The sequence below is a fragment of the Myotis lucifugus genome, unplaced genomic scaffold (assembly GCF_000147115.1).
Source record: "Myotis lucifugus unplaced genomic scaffold, Myoluc2.0 scaffold_22, whole genome shotgun sequence".
Taxonomy (NCBI): domain Eukaryota; kingdom Metazoa; phylum Chordata; class Mammalia; order Chiroptera; family Vespertilionidae; genus Myotis; species Myotis lucifugus.
Window position 1 is genome coordinate 8393615 of NW_005871070.1, and position 6000 is coordinate 8399614.

Genomic DNA, 6000 nt, shown 5'->3' on the forward strand with positions numbered 1-6000 from the left:
AGGCTTGAATATTTTTTTTTGCCCTTTCTCAAAAAAAAAAAAAACCAAAACAAAAAACATACTAAATAAATAAATAAATAAATAAATAAAAGTAAATTTTTTTTTTCTATTCTTGCATTTGACCTGTGGGTTCCTTCATGTAATAGCAGTATTTTATGGTTCAACTCTACTCTGAATAGCTAGCTAGAGATAAAACATTGCTATCAATAAATGAGTACATAATGATGAGCAAGAAAAGAAATTACATGGATAAATTATCTACCATGATACAATCATCTTAGTTCTAAGATATAAGTTTTAACTAATGATTTAACTTCCAGGTCTTAGCAAATTCAATGTACTGGATACAATTTAATCTCCTCTTGATAAAACAAAATCATCAGTACTGAGTCTAGAGCCTTAGACCATACCCTGTAACTTTCTCAAATAAATCTTTTACAATAGCTTATTTCCTTGCCATTTTCCTTATGACAAAACCCCCATCCAAAAAAAAAAAAAAAAGAAAGCAAAGAATATCTAAATGTCACAGTGGCATAAATAACAAGAGTATTGTGTTATATTTCAACATATTAATAGTATGTCTTTCCTACAGATTCCTCATATTATCAAAGGATAAACATATAAAGGATAAAAATTTAAATTAATTATTTAATTAATCTTATTTTCCCATCCACATATCTTAGCCTCACTTTGTACAACAAATCACCCATATAGAAAGTACAATAAATAGACATTAACAGCTAACTCTGAGAAGAACCCCTATAAAAATTAATAAAACAAGATATTGAAGAGAAACATTTTTAAATAGTTCAGCTTTATTAACTACAATTTCTAGTGAAGTACTATTTCTATGGTGATGACAGAGCACATTCAAAATAAAAGAAACTTATTAGCAAAATTACTGCTCTACAAATAGGACAGCATATTATTATTAAAGTTTTGGTGAAATACTTAGAGAAAACACAAATGATAAAGATATAAAAGATGTTAAGAGTTTTGAGAAATAACATAATAATGGCAAGAATTTTTCCATTGTTTGCATAATGGCCAGGCAAATAAGGAAAACTAACTTCAGTTTTGTTTTGTTTTAAAATACATATTTTATTGATTTTTTACAGAGAGGAAGGGAGAGGGATAGAGAATTAGAAACATCGATGAGAGAGAAACATCGATCAGCTGCCTCCTGCACACTCCCCACTGGGTATGTGCCCACAACCAAGGTACATGCCCTTGATTGGAATCGAACCCGGGACCCTTGAGTCCGCAACACGATGCTCTATCCACTGAGCAAAACCAGTCAGGGCTAATTTCAGTTTTGAAAATTAGGAAATTAGAACATTCTGTGCTGTACTCAACCATGTTAAAGAAACAACATTTATACAAATAAAAGACAACAAAATTAATTTTAACATGGCAGAATCTAATCTGTTTCTACTGACATTCACACTTTCCTGACTTAGAAGACTGGATAACGGTGCCCCAAATCACCAGATATGAACGTGCAAGTCTTCAGCAGTCTTATTTTCATTTCACAAATTAAAACAGACCTGGACAGACAGAGCTACTGTTAACAAAATGGCATTTGGATAATATGGGTGACATCTACCGATGCAGAGCTAAGATTTAATATTCACATGAGAAAAAAAGCAAAGTAAAATAAAAGTAACTTATATGTTGGCAAGGAATTGAGCCAATCTAATCAAGTCTCTAATACATCTATTATCAGTTTCCAGGAAATACTCTGGACAGAATAACATGTCAAATTGTACCCCAAAAGGATGCAATCAACCAAATGCAGAATGTATAAAACTCTTTAGAAAACCAAGCCAACTCCTTTACCCCAAAAATAGCAATAAAAAAGGAGTGGGAAGAGCGAAATTGTTGTAAACTGAAAAACTCAAAAAGATATATCAACCAATGCAATGGATATAACAACAATAGATATTGTTTGGAACCCTATTTGAACAAACTAACTGTAAAGATGTATCTCTGAAACAATTAAGAAACAATGAATATAAAAATAATATTAGAGATTACCAAAAAATAATTGTTAATTTTGTTGGGTAAGATAGTAAAATTATGGCACCTTTCTTTTTTAAAAGATACATGCTGAAGTATTTAAGCAAAAGATCATATAATGCCTGGGATAAAATGGGTAAGATGTATAGTGTCTGGTAAGCTAAATGATGCACATGGAGGTTCATTACAGTATTCTCTGACTTTGTGATTTTATATGAAACTAGAGGCCCGGTGCACAAAAATTTAACACGGGGGAGGGGGGTGTCCCTCAGCCCAGCCTGTGCCCTCTCGAAGTCCGGGACCCCTCGAGGGACATCCTGGAGCCCTCGCTCCTTACCGCCCACCGGCTCGCTGCTCCTTAGCGCTGTCTCAAAATCTTATGTACTAAGCAACAAGGATATAAGGGGAAAAACCAGTAGTACCTAAAGCTAGGTTAGCAAATCCTAAGAGAGGAATATGCTAATTAGCCATTATGCCCTGAGGCGTAATGACCAAGCGCGTCAAGACCAGATCACGGATCAGCAGGAGGGTGGGCCAGCGAGGTACTAGCGGGCTGTGGCGAGCTACAGGAGCGGGCAGGGCAGTAAGCTATGAGGGGGGTGGGGGGAGGAGAGAAGAGGGCAGGGGGAGCTACAGGAGGGCGGGGCAGCAGGTGGAGAGCTACAGGAGGGTGGCAGCAACCTACTGGTGCACGGATTCGTGCACAGGGCTACTAGTAGTAAGTAAAAATACTCTTCTTTCCCTTCAATAAAGTTTTAACCCAAATTTAGAAACAGCAATGAATATGGAAATACTAAACAATACCAAATGAACTCAAGGGTGTTTTCTGGGCTTTTACATAGCCCACACCTCTAGTAGAAACTTCCTATAATCAACTATAGTTTGTTCAGTTATAAACAATCTATGCTTATATTAAATTAGTAAAAGTTTGCATTATACTCTTGAGTTTTAGGCAAATGCCTGAAACTATGCCTACAGAGTGCTGTCCAAGAGGTTTTGTGTTAATAAAGATTAAAGGGTCAATGGAGCATCAACCTTCAAAGTACCAAATTTTTGAACTACACTTAGGCATCTGTTATATTGGAATCACACATCTTTAAGACAATGAGTGCTTCTAAAATGCTTTTCTAATAACTTTTCAAAAGTATATACTAATTTAGAAACCACCTCCTTTTAATTTCTTGACAAGAAAAAAAAACAAACTTTATTAAAGTCCCTATGTATATAAGCATAAATTCTGATTTAAAGTTTCAAATAATAAGAGTCAGGTAGCAAAAGGCCAAAGGCACAAAAAGAATACCTATCTGGAACTTTTACTCCATCTTGTGGAGGTAAAGAGTATAATTAAGAATTTTAAAAGCTTAGAAGAAACTTCAAAAGCAGCAGTTTTAACACTCAACCAAAAATGGTGTTACAATTTATGATTCTCTCAGTTATAGATTTTTCACATCTAGAAACTGCAGTAAAATTAATGATCAAGTCAATATAAGTCGTACAGCTACTAAAACCAATCTCCTCAAAAGACTATTTTCAAAACACCTAAATATCCTATATAATAAAAGCCTAATATGCAAAGTGTCCCCTTGACCGGAGTTTGACCGGGAGTTCAACCGCTCGCTATGACATGTGCTGACCACCAGGGGGCGGTGCAAAACATGGCAGGCGTCAGCGACGCACTGCAACCTCTCACCGGCTACCTGGGGGCAGGGGTGACGGGGATGGAGGTGCAGTGAAAATGCGGGGTGTCCGCCGAGCTCGCTCTCACTCCCCCTGCTATCCTCCCCTGGGACACCAGGGCTCACGCACCGGGTACCTGCGAGGAGCCCACCTGCACCCGCGTGGCATCTTCCAGGTGAGCCGGGCTGCAGCCGCCAGGACTGCAGGGGCCAGTCGGGTTCCCTGTGGGTTGGCATAGGAGCCAGTCTGTGAGACCGGCTTGGAGAGAGTACGCTGCCCGCCGGCTTTCATAAGGTGCTACTGGGCGACCCAGAGGCCTACGCTGCGCCCCAGCCCACTGCATCCAGCGATGCTCACCACATCTCTGCGTGGGTACTTGGGCGCCATGACTCAGGTGGAGGGGGGCATGCAGCACCCCAAGGGTCTAGGTGCTGCCCAGAGCTCAGCTGGGACCTGCCCTTCTATACCAGACGCTCACGCTTTGATCACTGGACAGGCCTAGGGACCGCACCCGTGCACAAATTTTGTGTACCGGGCCTCTAGTTTTAATAATAATATACTGAGAAAACACTGCTTACATGATAATAAAAAAATCTGAGAACCTACTCCCAAAAGTTAGAGATGTGCATTGCTAATAACAAAAAATAAAAACAACAATAACCCAAGTGTCCACAGGAATCCACTATTCTACCCAACATGCAAGCATGGATCACGTCTGCTTTGCTCACCCTGTATCTCAGTGACTCCCACAGTGTCTGGTACAGGGCAGGCACTTGTTGCACTGAATTCTTTGGAGACACAAGGTTGCCAACTTTTTATTCTGTGAAGCCAAGTGAAGAAACTTAGAACAAAACCAAACCAAAACCCTACCATCTACTTTTACCATCCTGTATTTTTAAAATATTTTAATTTAAAAGAGTAGAAAATAAAAATTAGTAAGTTCACAAGGATACAATAATAAAAGGTAAAGCACTAAAAAAATTAATATAAAGGTCAGTCATAAAAGTTCAACTAATAGTCCTTTCTCCTTATTATTCTCATTTCACTCTGAAAGAGAGAAAACCTCAAGGATCAGCATCAGCCTTGTCTGGTTTTGGGGAATCTCTGCTCTAAGTTACATGTCCCAATGGGGACTCAGAGCATATTCCTTTTATTGCAATTACTTGTACCTAAGTCTTATCTCCTGAATTCCAAGAATCATGTGCATTATTTCCTCCAAGAACTCTGCAAGGTCAGTACTTAGAAAGGATCTCAGTATCTCAAAGCTCTATACAGCCTCCACACACCAGTGGCAGGAGAGAAGAGGTGACCCCTGAACTGTATGTTCTAAGACAGCGGTCGCCAACCTTTCGGACCTCACGGACCACCAGTTTGCGACTGCCGTTCTAAGATATTGCCACCCCTCAGTCCTGCCCAAGAGTCTGGACTCCACTAATCAAATATAATTTGAGACTATCAAAAGAATCTCATCATGCCCAACAATCCATGTATGCTTTTTTTACTCCCCCACTTCAGGTCCCCTATCTTATTTTTACCTGATTCCCAAATCACTTCTGTCACACCCTCTGGAACTCATACTCAGTCATCAGCAAAATCTCCTATTCTGAACATCAACTCTAAACTTCCATGATACTTTTTTGCTCTAATTGAACTCTAAGTGGCTATCCCCTGTAGCTTTCTTAGAAATTAACCATTTGTGTGTTGTTTTTTTACTCATCACACATTTCATATCAGTGGACCTGAGATTGGCACAGGTGTCTTCCTTGCTACTCCCAGACTCTTTATTTGTCCTCTTCCCTAAAACACCAGTTTTGAAACTCCATCACTGGCCTATAATAGCAGTTCTCAATCAGAGGTCATTTGCCCGCCTCCACCCCCTGGGTATATTTGGCAAATGTGTAAAGACATTTTGGTTGTCACAACTGAGGGAGTGCTACTAGCAGCTAGAGCAGTGGTTCTCAACCTTCCTAATGCCACAATCCTTTAATACAGCTCCTCATGTTGTGGTGAGCCACAACCATAAAATTATTTTCGTTGCTACTTCATAACTGTAATTTTGCTACTGTTATGAATCGTAATGTAAATATCTGATATGCAGGATGTATTTTCATTGTTACAAATTGAACATAATTAAAGCATAGTGATTAATCACAAAACATATGTATTATATATGTGTTTTCCGATGGTCTAGGCGACCCTGTGAAGGGTCATTCAACCCTAAAGGTCGCGACCACAGGCTGAGAACCGCTGATCTAGAGGTACACACCAGGAATGCTGCTACAATCCTACATGCATAGGACAGCC

General features: G+C 39.2%; 1 protein-coding gene across 1 annotated transcript in view; it reads right to left on the reverse strand.

Moving 5' to 3' along the window:
• The window catches only part of SCFD1 (sec1 family domain containing 1), a 121357-nt gene that overhangs the window by 83528 nt on the left and 31829 nt on the right, over positions 1-6000 (reverse strand). The gene's annotated exons all lie outside the window — the stretch shown is intronic.